The 20,324-nt window shown below is 36.8% G+C and overlaps 10 non-coding genes across 10 annotated transcripts; all 10 read right to left on the minus strand.

Moving 5' to 3' along the window:
* Positions 1-16: 16 nt before the first annotated feature.
* On the minus strand, positions 17-88 carry TRNAE-UUC (transfer RNA glutamic acid (anticodon UUC)). The gene has a single exon. It is a non-coding gene; the product is annotated as a tRNA-Glu (tRNA).
* Positions 89-543: 455 nt separating this feature from the next.
* On the minus strand, positions 544-615 carry TRNAD-GUC (transfer RNA aspartic acid (anticodon GUC)). Its single transcript has one exon. It is a non-coding gene; the product is annotated as a tRNA-Asp (tRNA).
* A 2,163-nt stretch (positions 616-2,778) lies between these two features.
* TRNAE-UUC (transfer RNA glutamic acid (anticodon UUC)) lies at positions 2,779-2,850 on the minus strand. Its single transcript has one exon. It is a non-coding gene; the product is annotated as a tRNA-Glu (tRNA).
* A 455-nt stretch (positions 2,851-3,305) lies between these two features.
* On the minus strand, positions 3,306-3,377 carry TRNAD-GUC (transfer RNA aspartic acid (anticodon GUC)). The gene has a single exon. It is a non-coding gene; the product is annotated as a tRNA-Asp (tRNA).
* A 2,163-nt stretch (positions 3,378-5,540) lies between these two features.
* Positions 5,541-5,612, minus strand: TRNAE-UUC (transfer RNA glutamic acid (anticodon UUC)). The gene has a single exon. It is a non-coding gene; the product is annotated as a tRNA-Glu (tRNA).
* A 455-nt stretch (positions 5,613-6,067) lies between these two features.
* TRNAD-GUC (transfer RNA aspartic acid (anticodon GUC)) lies at positions 6,068-6,139 on the minus strand. The gene has a single exon. It is a non-coding gene; the product is annotated as a tRNA-Asp (tRNA).
* Positions 6,140-8,302: 2,163 nt separating this feature from the next.
* Positions 8,303-8,374, minus strand: TRNAE-UUC (transfer RNA glutamic acid (anticodon UUC)). The gene has a single exon. It is a non-coding gene; the product is annotated as a tRNA-Glu (tRNA).
* Positions 8,375-8,829: 455 nt separating this feature from the next.
* TRNAD-GUC (transfer RNA aspartic acid (anticodon GUC)) lies at positions 8,830-8,901 on the minus strand. The gene has a single exon. It is a non-coding gene; the product is annotated as a tRNA-Asp (tRNA).
* Positions 8,902-11,064: 2,163 nt separating this feature from the next.
* On the minus strand, positions 11,065-11,136 carry TRNAE-UUC (transfer RNA glutamic acid (anticodon UUC)). The gene has a single exon. It is a non-coding gene; the product is annotated as a tRNA-Glu (tRNA).
* Positions 11,137-11,591: 455 nt separating this feature from the next.
* TRNAD-GUC (transfer RNA aspartic acid (anticodon GUC)) lies at positions 11,592-11,663 on the minus strand. The gene has a single exon. It is a non-coding gene; the product is annotated as a tRNA-Asp (tRNA).
* Positions 11,664-20,324: the final 8,661 nt, after the last annotated feature.

Below are 20,324 nucleotides of genomic sequence, written 5' to 3' on the forward strand. Positions count from 1 at the left end.
GTGTAGTATAAAAAGGTTCCCATGCCGGGAATCGAACCCGGGCCTCCTGGGTGAAAGCCAGGTATCCTAGCCACTAGACCACATGGGATTGCTCTTTTTGTTTTTTCCGTCGTCCAAGGTGTAGGCTACTTCTTGCATTTCATGAGAGTCCAGTTCAATTATTAACCCAGGTAAATATAGATCATAATATTCCATATACAAAGTTAACATTGTGATTAGCATCCTTAATATTGTGTTCAACTTGTAGCTGATTTGTTTGTTCCTTTGTGAATTTTGCTGATAATTGTAAGAGATATTGCTATATTATTTTGATGCACGCAACTTGATTTTCTGGTTTGTTTTCAACAAAATCTGAAACACCGTAGTGCGTAAATTTCATTACGTTCCAGAAATACGAGTGGAGGTGTGCGAAATTAGATTCCAACTGTGGGGAAGTTATCAGTCACTGCTGCAAATCTAGTAGCTCTCAGTCATATGGTATATTTTAGTCAGCAAGTATTTGCTGAACATAGGTTCGTTTCATAAATCAACAAAATTTCTTTTCTCCCCGGCGGGGAATCGAACCCCGGTCTCCCGCGTGACAGGCGGGGATACTAACCACTACACTACCGAGGACCACACATCGTTCGGCAAAATACTTAGTTAACAAATTATTCATTTCTGGCCTTCACTTTCGGTTTGTTGTTTCATCGTATTCTTTCCTCATTTCAACGAGCATCAATATAGAGTGCAGCGGGGAGATATTTTAAATCGTTACGTTGTACGATATATAAAGCTGAACTAAAAATTTGTCATAAAATCCAGCGATCCTTTCAGCATAGCCAATCGTCTATCATCTTACTATTTCGAAGATTCTCCATTTTGAAAGAGTGGTCCTTATCCGTTTGGGGTCACAGTTTCTGCACCTTTCAACTTTCCATTCATTACCTTTCTAAATTCAAATAATTGATTAATTTCGTGTTCTATTTTCACAGTTCGGTTGCTCTTGTAACTGACTTTTTCCCACAAAACCAATCAATATTTCCTATTTCATCATATGGTTGGCAAGTACGCGAACGGAGCCTTCCGAATACGATGGTCAGCTGAGTCACGATTGCAGCTGTGGCCACCAGGCGGCAGTACAAGAGATCCATGTGTTCTTCTGTAAGCCCAAATAGAACTGATTCTTATTTGTGTGGTGTTCTTCAGTGAGTAAAGACATATGAGGGAATAGTGTTGTGGAAGATTGAATTAGTGAAGACGAGCGAAATTTATCATTAGTGAGGAAGTCGAACGGAATCGCCGTATGTAAAGTACAGTAACAAACCCGTCAAGACAGAACTGGCCAGTATAACAAACCCACTTTTATTCTTCATCTTATGATAAGATCCCTCAGTTGTTTGTGGTTTCTCGTATACTGTAAATAGACTTTGCTTAGAATATTATTTCATATAAACATTTCTCTCATTATAATGTTCGTTTTAGTTTGCTAATCCTTGCGATTGTATTTAACGAAATAAAACCGTAATTACCTTTCACTGTTGAGAAACGTTTCTCCTTCTTATTCGCAATAATACAACGTTTACCTTCCCTTTACTCTTATAAGTCGAGGCTAAGCTCAAATTAGACAAATGGGCTGCGTTTTCAGGGTTTCAGAACAAGAACAAAGTAAGCAAAAAAAGACACCGTAATAGTAGTTGAAGAAAGTGAATCAACAATATTGTTGTGACAGAATATTAGTCAACTTTAATAGTAATTAATGTTTTGAGCACTAAAGTCATAAAGTTGTGTAGCGCTAAAAAGATTAGAAATAGAGACAAAGAGGAAATATTTTTTCCATGAAGGGTGAGAAAAAGGCAATGCCGTTTCGCAGCTTTCCTTTCATCACCGCATTTTATGATCTGGAAATTAAAAGTTCGTAGTGTTTTGTAAGCGAAAGTTTATCAGTTAATCACGAAGAATTGGAAACAAGTTTTGAGAGAAATATTTAAACCGATAAGTTGAGGGATGTATGTAAGTGTCGTAATCAACAACACTTAACGGTAAGTGAATATCATATAGAAAGTAAGTCTTAGTTATTAAGAAAAAATCATTCTCGAATAGTATGGTACATTTTAAGTTGTTTGAATTTAGCGATCGTTTCACTAGCAAAGCAATATGTGACATGAACCTCCAGGTCAAGCCAGTGAGAACCAAACCCATTTTCCCACGCTAACGGCACATAGGCCTAGTAAGGAGAAAGCTCGCTAATAATATAATGTTGTCTCCTGATTGAAATATATATGTTTAACAATCTAACTGGTTTTGTCCTTCAAAACATGAATAGAATTGCAACAATTATGTCCATGAAATAGAATCTCTGAGCTTTCATATTGCTCAAATGAAGATGGCGTATTGGTTATGCGGGAGAAACAATGAGTATTTAGAAAATATAATTGTTTCAAAGTGATGTGATAAAATTAATGTCATGTATTTGTCAATGCGTGATGTTTCAAGAGTTTGGGTGTCTTAAACGAAGCAAAATTCTTGCAATCATTTCTTCTGAGTAAATGGCCTACATAGTAAATATTGAGCTTGTATGATAGTCAAGGATCGGTTGTGGTTAACTGTTTATATTAAGTGTAGGTCCTTTGTTTGCAAAGGTTGGTGTTTCAAAATTCAATACCAACGTGAATTATATACAAAGTGTTTTACAGTTTATTTTGGGTCAAGTTACTGCTGGTGTGGCATGTCGTAGAAAGCAGATTAAGTTGTCCGATATTTTCTTGTAGGGAACGAAATAAGTGTAGTATAAAAAGGTTCCCATGCCGGGAATCGAACCCGGGCCTCCTGGGTGAAAGCCAGGTATCCTAGCCACTAGACCACATGGGATTGCTCTTTTTGTTTTTTCCGTCGTCCAAGGTGTAGGCTACTTCTTGCATTTCATGAGAGTCCAGTTCAATTATTAACCCAGGTAAATATAGATCATAATATTCCATATACAAAGTTAACATTGTGATTAGCATCCTTAATATTGTGTTCAACTTGTAGCTGATTTGTTTGTTCCTTTGTGAATTTTGCTGATAATTGTAAGAGATATTGCTATATTATTTTGATGCACGCAACTTGATTTTCTGGTTTGTTTTCAACAAAATCTGAAACACCGTAGTGCGTAAATTTCATTACGTTCCAGAAATACGAGTGGAGGTGTGCGAAATTAGATTCCAACTGTGGGGAAGTTATCAGTCACTGCTGCAAATCTAGTAGCTCTCAGTCATATGGTATATTTTAGTCAGCAAGTATTTGCTGAACATAGGTTCGTTTCATAAATCAACAAAATTTCTTTTCTCCCCGGCGGGGAATCGAACCCCGGTCTCCCGCGTGACAGGCGGGGATACTAACCACTACACTACCGAGGACCACACATCGTTCGGCAAAATATTTAGTTAACAAATTATTCATTTCTGGCCTTCACTTTCGGTTTGTTGTTTCATCGTATTCTTTCCTCATTTCAACGAGCATCAATATAGAGTGCAGCGTGGAGGGATTTTAAATCGTTACGTTGTACGATATATAAAGCTGAACTAAAAATTTGTCAAAAAATCTAGCGATCCTTTCAGCATAGCCAATCGTCTATCATCTTACTATTTCGAAGATTCTCCATTTTGAAAGAGTGGTCCTTATCCGTTTGGGGTCACAGTTTCTGCACCTTTCAACTTTCCATTCATTACCTTTCTAAATTCAAATAAATGATTAATTTCGTGTTCTATTTTCACAGTTCGGTTGCTCTTGTAACTGACTTTTTTCCACAAAACCAATCAATATTTCCTATTTCATCATATGGTTGGCAAGTACGCGAACGGAGCCTTCCGAATACGATGGTCAGCTGAGTCACGATTGCAGCTGTGGCCACCAGGCGGCAGTACAAGAGATCCATGTGTTCTTCTGTAAGCCCAAATAGAACTGATTCTTATTTGTGTGGTGTTCTTCAGTGAGTAAAGACATATGAGGGAATAGTGTTGTGGAAGATTGAATTAGTGAAGACGAGCGAAATTTATCATTAGTGAGGAAGTCGAACGGAATCGCCGTATGTAAAGTACAGTAACAAACCCGTCAAGACAGAACTGGCCAGTATAACAAACCCACTTTTATTCTTCATCTTATGATAAGATCCCTCAGTTGTTTGTGGTTTCTCGTATACTGTAAATAGACTTTGCTTAGAATATTATTTCATATAAACATTTCTCTCATTATAATGTTCGTTTTAGTTTGCTAATCCTTGCGATTGTATTTAACGAAATAAAACCGTAATTACCTTTCACTGTTGAGAAACGTTTCTCCTTCTTATTCGCAATAATACAACGTTTACCTTCCCTTTACTCTTATAAGTCGAGGCTAAGCTCAAATTAGACAAATGGGCTGCGTTTTCAGGGTTTCAGAACAAGAACAAAGTAAGCAAAAAAAGACACCGTAATAGTAGTTGAAGAAAGTGAATCAACAATATTGTTGTGACAGAATATTAGTCAACTTTAATAGTAATTAATGTTTTGAGCACTAAAGTCATAAAGTTGTGTAGCGCTAAAAAGATTAGAAATAGAGACAAAGAGGAAATATTTTTTCCATGAAGGGTGAGAAAAAGGCAATGCCGTTTCGCAGCTTTCCTTTCATCACCGCATTTTATGATCTGGAAATTAAAAGTTCGTAGTGTTTTGTAAGCGAAAGTTTATCAGTTAATCACGAAGAATTGGAAACAAGTTTTGAGAGAAATATTTAAACCGATAAGTTGAGGGATGTATGTAAGTGTCGTAATCAACAACACTTAACGGTAAGTGAATATCATATAGAAAGTAAGTCTTAGTTATTAAGAAAAAATCATTCTCGAATAGTATGGTACATTTTAAGTTGTTTGAATTTAGCGATCGTTTCACTAGCAAAGCAATATGTGACATGAACCTCCAGGTCAAGCCAGTGAGAACCAAACCCATTTTCCCACGCTAACGGCACATAGGCCTAGTAAGGAGAAAGCTCGCTAATAATATAATGTTGTCTCCTGATTGAAATATATATGTTTAACAATCTAACTGGTTTTGTCCTTCAAAACATGAATAGAATTGCAACAATTATGTCCATGAAATAGAATCTCTGAGCTTTCATATTGCTCAAATGAAGATGGCGTATTGGTTATGCGGGAGAAACAATGAGTATTTAGAAAATGTAATTGTTTCAAAGTGATGTGATAAAATTAATGTCATGTATTTGTCAATGCGTGATGTTTCAAGAGTTTGGGTGTCTTAAACGAAGCAAAATTCTTGCAATCATTTCTTCTGAGTAAATGGCCTACATAGTAAATATTGAGCTTGTATGATAGTCAAGGATCGGTTGTGGTTAACTGTTTATATTAAGTGTAGGTCCTTTGTTTGCAAAGGTTGGTGTTTCAAAATTCAATACCAACGTGAATTATATACAAAGTGTTTTACAGTTTATTTTGGGTCAAGTTACTGCTGGTGTGGCATGTCGTAGAAAGCAGATTAAGTTGTCCGATATTTTCTTGTAGGGAACGAAATAAGTGTAGTATAAAAAGGTTCCCATGCCGGGAATCGAACCCGGGCCTCCTGGGTGAAAGCCAGGTATCCTAGCCACTAGACCACATGGGATTGCTCTTTTTGTTTTTTCCGTCGTCCAAGGTGTAGGCTACTTCTTGCATTTCATGAGAGTCCAGTTCAATTATTAACCCAGGTAAATATAGATCATAATATTCCATATACAAAGTTAACATTGTGATTAGCATCCTTAATATTGTGTTCAACTTGTAGCTGATTTGTTTGTTCCTTTGTGAATTTTGCTGATAATTGTAAGAGATATTGCTATATTATTTTGATGCACGCAACTTGATTTTCTGGTTTGTTTTCAACAAAATCTGAAACACCGTAGTGCGTAAATTTCATTACGTTCCAGAAATACGAGTGGAGGTGTGCGAAATTAGATTCCAACTGTGGGGAAGTTATCAGTCACTGCTGCAAATCTAGTAGCTCTCAGTCATATGGTATATTTTAGTCAGCAAGTATTTGCTGAACATAGGTTCGTTTCATAAATCAACAAAATTTCTTTTCTCCCCGGCGGGGAATCGAACCCCGGTCTCCCGCGTGACAGGCGGGGATACTAACCACTACACTACCGAGGACCACACATCGTTCGGCAAAATATTTAGTTAACAAATTATTCATTTCTGGCCTTCACTTTCGGTTTGTTGTTTCATCGTATTCTTTCCTCATTTCAACGAGCATCAATATAGAGTGCAGCGTGGAGGGATTTTAAATCGTTACGTTGTACGATATATAAAGCTGAACTAAAAATTTGTCAAAAAATCTAGCGATCCTTTCAGCATAGCCAATCGTCTATCATCTTACTATTTCGAAGATTCTCCATTTTGAAAGAGTGGTCCTTATCCGTTTGGGGTCACAGTTTCTGCACCTTTCAACTTTCCATTCATTACCTTTCTAAATTCAAATAAATGATTAATTTCGTGTTCTATTTTCACAGTTCGGTTGCTCTTGTAACTGACTTTTTTCCACAAAACCAATCAATATTTCCTATTTCATCATATGGTTGGCAAGTACGCGAACGGAGCCTTCCGAATACGATGGTCAGCTGAGTCACGATTGCAGCTGTGGCCACCAGGCGGCAGTACAAGAGATCCATGTGTTCTTCTGTAAGCCCAAATAGAACTGATTCTTATTTGTGTGGTGTTCTTCAGTGACTAAAGACATATGAGGGAATAGTGTTGTAGGAGATTGAATTAGTGAAGACGAGCGAAATTTATCATTAGTGAGGAAGTCGAACGGAATCGCCGTATGTAAAGTACAGTAACAAACCCGTCAAGACAGAACTGGCCAGTATAACAAACCCACTTTTATTCTTCATCTTATGATAAGATCCCTCAGTTGTTTGTGGTTTCTCGTATACTGTAAATAGACTTTGCTTAGAATATTATTTCATATAAACATTTCTCTCATTATAATGTTCGTTTTAGTTTGCTAATCCTTGCGATTGTATTTAACGAAATACAACCGTAATTACCTTTCACTGTTGAGAAACGTTTCTCCTTCCTATTCGCAATAATACAACGTTTACCTTTCCTTTACTCTTATAAGTCGAGGCTAAGCTCAAATTAGACAAATGGGCTGCGTTTTCAGGGTTTCAGAACAAGAACAAAGTAAGCAAGAAAAGACACCGTAATAGTAGTTGAAGAAAGTGAATCAACAATATTGTTGTGACAGAATATTAGTCAACTTTAATAGTAATTAATGTTTTGAGCACTAAAGTCATAAAGTTGTGTAGCGCTAAAAAGATTAGAAATAGAGACAAAGAGGAAATATTTTTTCCATGAAGGGTGAGAAAAAGGCAATGCCGTTTCGCAGCTTTCCTTTCATCACCGCATTTTATCATCTGGAAATTAAAAGTTCGTAGTGTTTTGTAAGCGAAATTTTATCAGTTAATCACGAAGAATTGGAAACAAGTTTTGAGAGAAATATTTAAACCGATAAGTTGAGGGATGTATGTAAGTGTCGTAATCAACAACACTTAACGGTAAGTGAATATCATATAGAAAGTAAGTCTTAGTTATTAAGAAAAAATCATTCTCGAATAGTATGGTACATTTTAAGTTGTTTGAATTTAGCGATCGTTTCACTAGCAAAGCAATATGTGACATGAACCTCCAGGTCAAGCCAGTGAGAACCAAACCCATTTTCCCACGCTAACGGCACATAGGCCTAGTGAGGAGAAAGCTCGCTAATAATATAATGTTGTCTCCTGATTGAAATATATATGTTTAACAATCTAACTGGTTTTGTCCTTCAAAACATGAATAGAATTGCAACAATTATGTCCATGAAATAGAATCTCTGAGCTTTCATATTGCTCAAATGAAGATGGCGTATTGGTTATGCGGGAGAAACAATGAGTATTTAGAAAATGTAATTGTTTCAAAGTGATGTGATAAAATTAATGTCATGTATTTGTCAATGCGTGATGTTTCAAGAGTTTGGGTGTCTTAAACGAAGCAAAATTCTTGCAATCATTTCTTCTGAGTAAATGGCCTACATAGTAAATATTGAGCTTGTATGATAGTCAAGGATCGGTTGTGGTTAACTGTTTATATTAAGTGTAGGTCCTTTGTTTGCAAAGGTTGGTGTTTCAAAATTCAATACCAACGTGAATTATATACAAAGTGTTTTACAGTTTATTTTGGGTCAAGTTACTGCTGGTGTGGCATGTCGTAGAAAGCAGATTAAGTTGTCCGATATTTTCTTGTAGGGAACGAAATAAGTGTAGTATAAAAAGGTTCCCATGCCGGGAATCGAACCCGGGCCTCCTGGGTGAAAGCCAGGTATCCTAGCCACTAGACCACATGGGATTGCTCTTTTTCTTTTTTCCGTCGTCCAAGGTGTAGGCTACTTCTTGCATTTCATGAGAGTCCAGTTCAATTATTAACCCAGGTAAATATAGATCATAATATTCCATATACAAAGTTAACATTGTGATTAGCATCCTTAATATTGTGTTCAACTTGTAGCTGATTTGTTTGTTCCTTTGTGAATTTTGCTGATAATTGTAAGAGATATTGCTATATTATTTTGATGCACGCAACTTGATTTTCTGGTTTGTTTTCAACAAAATCTGAAACACCGTAGTGCGTAAATTTCATTACGTTCCAGAAATACGAGTGGAGGTGTGCGAAATTAGATTCCAACTGTGGGGAAGTTATCAGTCACTGCTGCAAATCTAGTAGCTCTCAGTCATATGGTATATTTTAGTCAGCAAGTATTTGCTGAACATAGGTTCGTTTCATAAATCAACAAAATTTCTTTTCTCCCCGGCGGGGAATCGAACCCCGGTCTCCCGCGTGACAGGCGGGGATACTAACCACTACACTACCGAGGACCACACATCGTTCGGCAAAATATTTAGTTAACAAATTATTCATTTCTGGCCTTCACTTTCGGTTTGTTGTTTCATCGTATTCTTTCCTCATTTCAACGAGCATCAATATAGAGTGCAGCGGGGAGATATTTTAAATCGTTACGTTGTACGATATATAAAGCTGAACTAAAAATTTGTCATAAAATCCAGCGATCCTTTCAGCATAGCCAATCGTCTATCATCTTACTATTTCGAAGATTCTCCATTTTGAAAGAGTGGTCCTTATCCGTTTGGGGTCACAGTTTCTGCACCTTTCAACTTTCCATTCATTACCTTTCTAAATTCAAATAATTGATTAATTTCGTGTTCTATTTTCACAGTTCGGTTGCTCTTGTAACTGACTTTTTTCCACAAAACCAATCAATATTTCCTATTTCATCATATGGTTGGCAAGTACGCGAACGGAGCCTTCCGAATACGATGGTCAGCTGAGTCACGATTGCAGCTGTGGCCACCAGGCGGCAGTACAAGAGATCCATGTGTTCTTCTGTAAGCCCAAATAGAACTGATTCTTATTTGTGTGGTGTTCTTCAGTGAGTAAAGACATATGAGGGAATAGTGTTGTGGAAGATTGAATTAGTGAAGACGAGCGAAATTTATCATTAGTGAGGAAGTCGAACGGAATCGCCGTATGTAAAGTACAGTAACAAACCCGTCAAGACAGAACTGGCCAGTATAACAAACCCACTTTTATTCTTCATCTTATGATAAGATCCCTCAGTTGTTTGTGGTTTCTCGTATACTGTAAATAGACTTTGCTTAGAATATTATTTCATATAAACATTTCTCTCATTATAATGTTCGTTTTAGTTTGCTAATCCTTGCGATTCTATTTAACGAAATACAACCGTAATTACCTTTCACTGTTGAGAAACGTTTCTCCTTCCTATTCGCAATAATACAACGTTTACCTTTCCTTTACTCTTATAAGTCGAGGCTAAGCTCAAATTAGACAAATGGGCTGCGTTTTCAGGGTTTCAGAACAAGAACAAAGTAAGCAAGAAAAGACACCGTAATAGTAGTTGAAGAAAGTGAATCAACAATATTGTTGTGACAGAATATTAGTCAACTTTAATAGTAATTAATGTTTTGAGCACTAAAGTCATAAAGTTGTGTAGCGCTAAAAAGATTAGAAATAGAGACAAAGAGGAAATATTTTTTCCATGAAGGGTGAGAAAAAGGCAATGCCGTTTCGCAGCTTTCCTTTCATCACCGCATTTTATGATCTGGAAATTAAAAGTTCGTAGTGTTTTGTAAGCGAAATTTTATCAGTTAATCACGAAGAATTGGAAACAAGTTTTGAGAGAAATATTTAAAGCGATAAGTTGAGGGATGTATGTAAGTGTCGTAATCAACAACACTTAACGGTAAGTGAATATCATATAGAAAGTAAGTCTTAGTTATTAAGAAAAAATCATTCTCGAATAGTATGGTAGATTTTAAGTTGTTTGAATTTAGCGATCGTTTCACTAGCAAAGCAATATGTGACATGAACCTCCAGGTCAAGCCAGTGAGAACCAAACCCATTTTCCCACGCTAACGGCACATAGGCCTAGTAAGGAGAAAGCTCGCTAATAATATAATGTTGTCTCCTGATTGAAATATATATGTTTAACAATCTAACTGGTTTTGTCCTTCAAAACATGAATAGAATTGCAACAATTATGTCCATGAAATAGAATCTCTGAGCTTTCATATTGCTCAAATGAAGATGGCGTATTGGTTATGCGGGAGAAACAATGAGTATTTAGAAAATGTAATTGTTTGAAAGTGATGTGATAAAATTAATGTCATGTATTTGTCAATGCGTGATGTTTCAAGAGTTTGGGTGTCTTAAACGAAGCAAAATTCTTGCAATCATTTCTTCTGAGTAAACGGCCTACATAGTAAATATTGAGCTTGTATGATAGTCAAGGATCGGTTGTGGTTAACTGTTTATATTAAGTGTAGGTCCTTTGTTTGCAAAGGTTGGTGTTTCAAAATTCAATACCAACGTGAATTATATACAAAGTGTTTTACAGTTTATTTTGCGTCAAGTTACTGCTGGTGTGGCATGTCGTAGAAAGCAGATTAAGTTGTCCGATATTTTCTTGTAGGGAACGAAATAAGTGTAGTATAAAAAGGTTCCAATGCCGGGAATCGAACCCGGGCCTCCTGGGTGAAAGCCAGGTATCCTAGCCACTAGACCACATGGGATTGCTCTTTTTCTTTTTTCCGTCGTCCAAGGTGTAGGCTACTTCTTGCATTTCATGAGAGTCCAGTTCAATTATTAACTCAGGTAAATATAGATCATAATATTCCGTATACAAAGTTAACATTGTGATTAGCATCCTTAATATTGTGTTCAACTTGTAGCTGATTTGTTTGTTCCTTTGTGAATTTTGCTGATAATTGTAAGAGATATTGCTATATTATTTTGATGCACGCAACTTGATTTTCTGGTTTGTTTTCAACAAAATCTGAAACACCGTAGTGCGTAAATTTCATTACGTTCCAGAAATACGAGTGGGGGTGTGCGAAATTAGATTCCAACTGTGGGGAAGTTATCAGTCACTGCTGCAAATCTAGCAGCTCTCAGTCATATGGTGGATTTTAGTCAGCAAGTATTTGCTGAACATAGGTTCGTTTCATAAATCAACAAAACTTCTTTTCTCCCCGGCAGGGAATCGAACCCCGGTCTCCCGCGTGACAGGCGGGGATACTAACCACTTTACTACCGAGGACCACACATCGTTCGGCAAAATATTTAGTTAACAAATTATTCATTTCTGGCCTTCACTTTCGGTTTGTTGTTTCATCGTATTCTTTCCTCATTTCAACGAGCATCAATATAGAGTGCAGCGGGGAGGGATTTTAAATCGTTACGTTATACGATATATAAAGCTGAACTAAAAATTTGTCATAAAATCCAGCGATCCTTTCAGCATAGCCAAACGTCTATCATCTTACTATTTCGAAAATTCTCCATTTTGAAAGAGTGGTCCTTATCCGTTTGGGGTCACAGTTTCTGCACCTTTCAACTTTCCATTCATTACCTTTCTAAATTCAAATAAATGATTAATTTCGTGTTCTATTTTCACAGTTCGGTTGCTCTTGTAACTGACTTTTTTCCACAAAACCAATCAATATTTCCTATTTCATCATATGGTTGGCAAGTACGCGAACGGAGCCTTCCGAATACGATGGTCAGCTGAGTCACGATTGCAGCTGTGGCCACCAGGCGGCAGTACAAGAGATCCATGTGTTCTTCTGTAAGCCCAAATAGAACTGATTCTTATTTGTGTGGTGTTCTTCAGTGAGTAAAGACATATGAGGGAATAGTGTTGTGGAAGATTGAATTAGTGAAGACGAGCGAAATTTATCATTAGTGAGGAAGTCGAACGGAATCGCCGTATGTAAAGTACAGTAACAAAACCGTCAAGACAAAACTGGCCAGTATAACAAACCCATTTTTATTCTTCATCTTATGATAAGATCCCTCAGTTGTTTGTGGTTTCTCGTATACTGTAAATAGACTTTGCTTAGAATATTATTTCATATAAACGTTTCTCTCATTATAATGTTCGTTTTAGTTTGCTAATTCTTGCGATTGTATTTGACGAAATACAACCGTAATTACCTTTCACTGTTGAGAAACGTTTCTCCTTCCTATTCGCAATAACAACGTTTACCTTTCCTTTACTCTTATAAGTCGAGGCTAAGCTCAAATTAGACAAATGGGCTGCGTTTTCAGGGTTTCAGAACAAGAACAAAGTAAGCAAGAAAAGACACCGTAATAGTAGTTGAAGAAAGTGAATCAACAATATTGTTGTGACAGAATATTAGTCAACTTTAATAATAATTAATGTTTTGAGCACTAAAGTCATAAAGTTGTGTAGCGCTAAAAAGATTAGAAATAGAGACAAAGAGGAAATATTTTTTCCATGAAGGGTGAGAAAAAGGCAATGCCGTTTCGCAGCTTTCCTTTCATCACCGCATTTTATGATCTGGAAATTAAAAGTTCGTAGTGTTTTGTAAGCGAAATTTTTATTAGTTAATCACGAAGAATTGGAAACAAGTTTTGAGAGAAATATTTAAAGCGATAAGTTGAGGGATGTATGTAAGTGTCGTAATCAACAACACTTAACGGTAAGTGAAAACCATATAGAAAGTAAGTCTTAGTTATTAAGAAAAAATCATTCTCGAATAGTATGGTAGATTTTAAGTTGTTTGAATTTAGCGATCGTTTCACTAGCAAAGCAGTATGTGACATGAACCTCCAGGTCAAGCCAGTGAGAACCAAACCCATGATAGTCAAGGATCGGTTGTGGTTTGCTGTTTACATTAAGCGTGGATCCTTTGTTTGCAAAGGTTGGTGTTTCAAAATTCAATACCAACGTGAATTATATACAAAGTGTCTTACAGTTTATTTTGCGTCAAGTTACTGCTGGTGTGGCATGTCGTACAAAGCAGAATAAGCTGCCTGCTGTTTCAAGCATAAGGTGTATCCTTTTATGTAAAAGCATTTATAAACAGCTACAACCTGTTTTCATATCTAAGTACTTTTACTCTAACCTAATGATGTTTCATTATAGTTACGTGTTTAAAGGTCCGTACTTTTCCTTAACTATTACGTTCAGTACCAATTAAATCTCAACAAACGTTGTGTTATCATGATGTGTAATCCGACAGTGACAACGGAAACGATACCCAATGTTTTGGGATGTCGAATGATCTATCACACTGAACTCTTTTGTTATGTTTTATAATTATGTGCTCCAGAAACACCATCAGACATTATGTAACCTTAAAATATCTCCTAACATCTTCAAATAAATTGTAGAGTTTTTTACAGAATAGGGACGGAACTTATGTTTGTGTTTCCCTCAAAAGCATATAGAACCACTGTGGATACTAAAGACATTGTTGCGGAATTGGAAGAGCTTTTCTTGAAAAACAGAATATTCCAGTTTACATTTGCTGCAATTTTAGCTGTGTGTACAAATTTAGATTAAGCGTTCAACTAAAAGTATTACATTGTCTTGTATTTTACTAGTGAATAAAACTTAAATATATCTTCACTGAGTGTGTTTTGTAACCTCCGTGGATATTAATGTAACCACCGTGTTTGTCAAAATAATAAATTGCCATTTTTCAATATATATATATATATATATATATATTCTTGACCTCATCCACTATAATGGTTGTATTTGTTTAGCCCTTGGGTACCTAAAAAAATAAATTATACATTATTTTTCCAATTTTTAATTTTTAGATTTTTCCAATGCCAAAATTTCCCTTAATTTCAGCATCACCCATTACAGTGTTCAACAACGAAAATGTAAATTGAACAAAATCAGCTAATTCTTATTGATTTTGTGGTGCTGATCACGAATTTGAAAGTTATTTTCGAATATTAGCTCTACTTTCCGTTTTGCAGGCATGTCTAATAATAACGCTTTAAAAATTAATATATTCGCTTCGTTTGGGGTAAAATATTACTCTGATCCGGCAACACTGGAGAAACTATATGAACGCTTGGTTTCATTGTGTTCCTTATCTCAGTAGTGTTCTGCTATTGTTAGAAAAGACAGGTTTAGTGCAGTTACCAGCGTTTTGGGTGTGACATTTGTGTAGTGCAGGACATAAAAATACAACTACAAGTACGCAAAAATACTGGTATTTCGAATGTATATTTTTATATAGTTGTCGGAACTATTTCAAGTGACATTTTGAGGATTTCAATAAACAAAAATGCCGCGAAATTGTGTAAAGAGTGCGGATAGCTTCTGCTACGTGTGTGGGGAAGTGACATTTTCCTCACAAAAGCAGACTATAACACCACTAATAAGAAAATCCTATCAATATTACTTTGGTTGTAAAATTGGAGACCCAGGTAAATCTTGGGCACCCCACATTGTGTGTAACACTTGTGCCAGCAATCAAAGAAATTGGATTAATGGGAAGGAGCGCTCAATGCCTTCTGCAGTGCCCATGATTTGGAGGGAGTCAAGCGGCCACATCAGAGACTGTTATTTTTGTATGGTTCCTTCCGTCAAGAAGGGAATTTCCAGGAAGAAGAAGCGGGCCTTGATCTATCCTAACACCTAAAGAATACGATCTTTTTTCTGATGATGCTCAAGAAGTTGAAACTCCTGAATCAAGTACTTTTAAGGACCCTACGTTTGTTGTAGAAGAGCTTCCATGTGAACCACATAGACTTACTCAAGAGGAACTAAGTGATCTAATCAGAGACTTGGACCTCTCGAAAAGCAAAGCCGAAATTTTAGCGTCACGCTTAAAGCAATGGAATTTATTGCAGGAAAAAGTAAATATTTCAGTGTATCGGAATAGAGAGAAGATGTTCACTTCATTTTTTTACTATGGAAGACACACTTGTGGCATGTACAGATGTAAATGGTCTCATGAGGGCACTTAAAATTAATTACGAACCTACGGAGTGGAGGCTCTTTATAGATTCGTCCAAGGTGAGTTTAAAGGCACTGCTTTAAATATTGGAAATGAACTTCCTTCAATTCCTGTAGGTTACGCAGTTCATATGAAGGAATCTTATGAAAGCTTGAAACGTTTACTTCAAGCCATTAAATATTACGATTTTCAGTGGCTCATTTGTGGTGACGTTAAAGTAATAGCACTGTTGCTAGGTATGCAGTTGGGGTATACAAAGTATTGTTGCTTTATATGTGAATGGGACAGTAGAGATCGTGGATCTCATTACCGCAAAAGTGATTGGAGTACCAGGAAACTCTTCAGCCGGGAGTGAAAAATGTGCAGCATGAACCACTGGTAGATCGTAACCGAATTTTGCTTCCCCATCTACATATTAAATTAGGTCTTATGAAAAGTTTTGTTAAGAGCATGAAAGAAGAGGATGAGGCCTATAAGTACCTAAGAGGACAATTCCCTCGATTAAGTGATGCCAAAGTTAAAGAGGGTGTTTTCATGTGGCCACAGATTAGGCAACTATTCAAAGATCACAAGTTCGAAGAAATTCTCGAAGGTGAGGAGAAAGCTGCGTGGGAAAGCTTGAAGAGTGTTTGTTCACAGTTCTTGGGAAGACACCGAGCAATAAATTACAAACAACTGGTAGCAAAGTTGTTATTGTGCTACGAAAATCTTGGTTGCAATATGTCTCTGAAACTCCACTTTCTTCATTCACATCTAGACTTCTTTCCCGAAGATTGTGGAGCAGTAAGTGACGAACATGGTGAGCGTTTCCATCAAGATATTGCAGCCATGGAGAAGAGATATGAGGGAAAGTGGAGTTTTAACATATTGCCCGACTACTGTTGGACTATTGCAAGGGTTGCTCCAGATGTAACCTACAAAAGACAAACCAAGCGAAGACGCTCAAAATAAAATAAACATAATCCTGTACAAGTGATCACTTGAAACTTTTGTCTACATTGCAGTGTAGTTGTTGCACAAAAAGGTATTTGTACATATTTTTCATGTTTTGATGTTAATACTGATTTTTATTACGGAATTGGTAATGTTTAACTTGGAATGGAATGACACCGAGAATGGAATTTTTGTTTTCTAGATTTATGTACAATTTTCTGAAAGTTCCACTTGGTGTCATTTGAGCGTTATTGAAGCTCATATTGTCATGCCTTTGCCTTCTATCAATAATGTTTCTACCACCTTAATTTGATTTTCAGCGAGGCTATATGAGACGTGGACCTACAGCTTAAGACCCTGCCTTACAGAATTTACGGTTTTGTTTTGCTTGTTTTCCGTATATGAAAGGAGATAATGAAATGCAACTTACCGCAATCATAGATAATGTTATTCCACAACAGAAAATATGAACCTGAATAATTTTAAGTGTTACCGTTCATAGAAGTTACAGTGTTGCCAGAATAAAAATTTCCCAAAAATCTAAGTTGAAGTAGTGACTAGAGGAACTGCAGTTGGTTGCGTATCATGTTGTTTTGGTTTCATGTGAACTACTTTTTAAATAACATTATTATTTAGTTTTATTAACTGTATGTTAAAACTATTTTGTTTATTACAAACTAAATACAAGCATTATTTAAAAGTAGTTCACAGGAAACCAAAACAACATGATACGTAATCAAATTCAGTTCAATTCGTTCCTGTAGTAACTGTTTTAACTTTAATTTGGGGGAAACTGTTATTCAGGCAACACTCTAATTTCTATGGGTGGCAAACCTTAAAATTTTTCGGGTTCATATTTTCTGTTGTAGAATATCATTATCTATGATTGTGGTAAGTGGCATTGAAGTATCTCCTTTCACTTATGAATAAACAAGCAACAGAAAAATGGTAAATTTTGTATTTTTAGTAAGGCAAGCTCTCAAAATGGGATCCCTCCGGGAATCGAAGCCGGGTCTCCCACACCAAAGATACATATGCTAACCACTTAGCTACGACGGAGCTCGTTTTTACCATCATATTAATAGAACATTTGTTTGAAAAGAGAAAAAAAACTTTTTTCCTCTCTCCTGTAAACCGATGAAAATAGTGTTTCCAAGTGGACCCCGCACCTCCTAAGCCGGCCCTCCTTGCTGAAATTAAGTTTCACACATTATATTACAGTAATGTTTGCACTAAAGTCTATAAATATATTTAACGATTTCAGCAGTGGCGGCGTTACAAGGGGTGAGGAGGGGCTACCGCCACCCCAATATTTTTCTCTCCCCTCCATCGCCCCCATTTTTCTATGTACAACCGGTGAATAATAATAATGATAATAATAATAATAATAATAATCATCATCATCAAAGCAAAACAAGTGTGCTTGCATCGCCTCCCCAATTTTTTTGGCATCCCCTCTTGCCTCCATAATATTACGAGCGTAGCGCCGCCACTGGATCTCAGAGCAGATGAACGAAACTTTTGAGATAAGAAATATTAGCTATGCAGGTTAGTTGACGACTTTTGCAAGAGATGGCAGCAATAAAGTATTTGCGTCTCTGCCATCTGGTGAGTATATTCGGAATCATAATCAAGCAATCATTCATTTTAACTTTTTCGTAATGTCATTGGTTTGCAGTGTAATTGGGAAATGCAAGACAACTAAAGGAAAACACACTTTCACATAAGGCCTTTGCAAACTAGACCTAGTGCAGAAACTTCGAGAAAACAAATCATTAACCCTACGTACTGTCACGTTTTCGAGTAAATAAGACTGAGTCTCACATTCATTTCTTGTCCAAAAGACGTCGTCGTATAACAAGACAACTCTCTAGTAACTCCACATATAGAAAGTAACTTTACTTACTGTAAAGTAACCCTGCAGTTTCAATACCTGCGACTCTTAGGGCATATTTTGGGATATGGCTTCATCTCCTCCGTTAACTCTCAATTCAAACCGAAAGTCGTTCAAATTAGAAATTATCAGTTTCCGGTTTCAACATTTATCCCTATTGATCAATGTTTGGGGTCCTTGATTCGATCCCAGCTCGCGCCGTGTGGACTTCGTGGTGGACGAACACCGTGCTCATGGGTTTTCTCGGGGTTCTCCCGTTTCCTCTCACTTTCTTCATTCCATCATTTCATTCATTTCTTATTATCACCGTCTCCTTTAGCCTAAACTGCATTACCGTGGGACGTAAAACTTAAAGATTTCATTTCATTTTTTCCTATTGATCAAAAACAATCGCGCTCTTTTTTTCTTTTTTTTCAAACGATTCCGAGTTTCTAGACAACATATCATTCAAATTTATTATTGTTTCTGATTTCAATACTGATTTCCATAGAGCAAAATCAATAAATACTACCAAGATGTGATGTTTTGCAAACTATTCAGTGTCTCAGGCAACACATCAAGACATCCACAACACTCTACCGAAATTGGAAGTAATTCAAATCTACCATTATTTCTGTTTTCAATAGTGATTTCCGTAGAGTGAAAGCGGTAAATGCTATCAACATGCGATTTTTTTATATCGATTGAGCGTCCTAAGAATGGGTTTCATATGCTCCGTTAAGTCACCAGAAGTGGTTGAAATTAGTCATTTCCAGTTTGAGCCTTTATCGCCATAGAACGAAAACGGTGATAAATAACGAGAAATGGTTTTTAGCAAACTATTCACTGCCTTAAGGGAACTTCGTATGATTATCCCAAACACTCTACCAAAACCAGAAGTAGTTCAAATTTAATATTACTTCTGGTTTCAATACTGATTTTCATAAAGAACGGCAAGTGATATCAAAATGGATTTTTTTTTTTTTTGCGATTGATTCACCTTCCAAAGGATGGGTTCTACCTTTTCCTTCAACCTTTTATTGAAGCCAAAAGCAGTTCAAATTAACCATTTCCGGTTTTTTGCAATCGATTCAAGGTGTCAAGGGAACATACAACTGCTATAAAGTTAGATGAGTTTCTTCCACCCGTCGGAGCGATAGGTAGGATATGCAAATATAGTAAATCTTTAAGTTTTACGTCCCTCGATTATGCCGGTTAGGCTAAACGAGACGATGAAGTTGAGAAATAAATGAAATGAAGAAAGTGGAAGAAAACGGGAGAACCCCGAGTAGATCCACGAGCGCGGTGTTTGTCTACCACAAAGTGGACACGGAGCGAACTGGGATCGAACCAGGGACCCCAAGCACCGGAGGTGAACGCTCTACCACTGAGCCACCGCGTACTGATGGGCGGTACTTGACACCTGGTAGCTGAAAAATTGCCTTTTCTTCCAGGGCCTCCTGATAGGAAGGACTCAATTTTCCAGTGTCGCACGAAACATGATGCTCCCCGTACCTTCCAGCTATGGAAAATCGAACACCCGGAAAACTCGTTCTCTTTTACGACTCCATTTTGGGAGTCTAATCGTTCCCTTTTACGACCCGTATTTTGGGGCTGTACTCGTTCCCTTCTACGACCTTTTTAGGGGTGTACTCGTTCTCTTTTATGAGCACTTTTTTCAACCCCTATTTTAACATAGCAGAAATTACTTAATACAATGAACATATCCAATCAGAAATTACACAGACTACGAACACAAGTATGTAACATAGCAGAGCTAATAAAAGATTATGACCACTTTATCCAACCCTTATGTAACATAGCAGAAAATGCATAAGACTACGAACACCTAGCAGAACTAATAAAAGAGTTTGGCTTATTTTTCCACCGCTATTTTAACACAGCAAGAGTTACATAAGACTATGTGTACAGAGACTACGAACGCATATTTTAGCAGCACTCCTATGTAACCTAGCAAAGACTACTAACATAACAGAGAATAAGGGGGAGATGTATTCGTTCTCTTTTATGACCACTTTTCTCAATACTCTTTTTAACATAGGAGAAATCACATAAGACAGTGAACACATAACCAATCAGAAATTATACAGAGACTACGAACACCTATTTTTGCAACCCCCTATGTATAAAAGAGTATGGCCTATTT

This window comes from Thermobia domestica, chromosome 10 (assembly GCF_964235325.1).
Source record: "Thermobia domestica chromosome 10, izTheDome1.hap1.1, whole genome shotgun sequence".
Classification (NCBI taxonomy): domain Eukaryota; kingdom Metazoa; phylum Arthropoda; class Insecta; order Zygentoma; family Lepismatidae; genus Thermobia; species Thermobia domestica.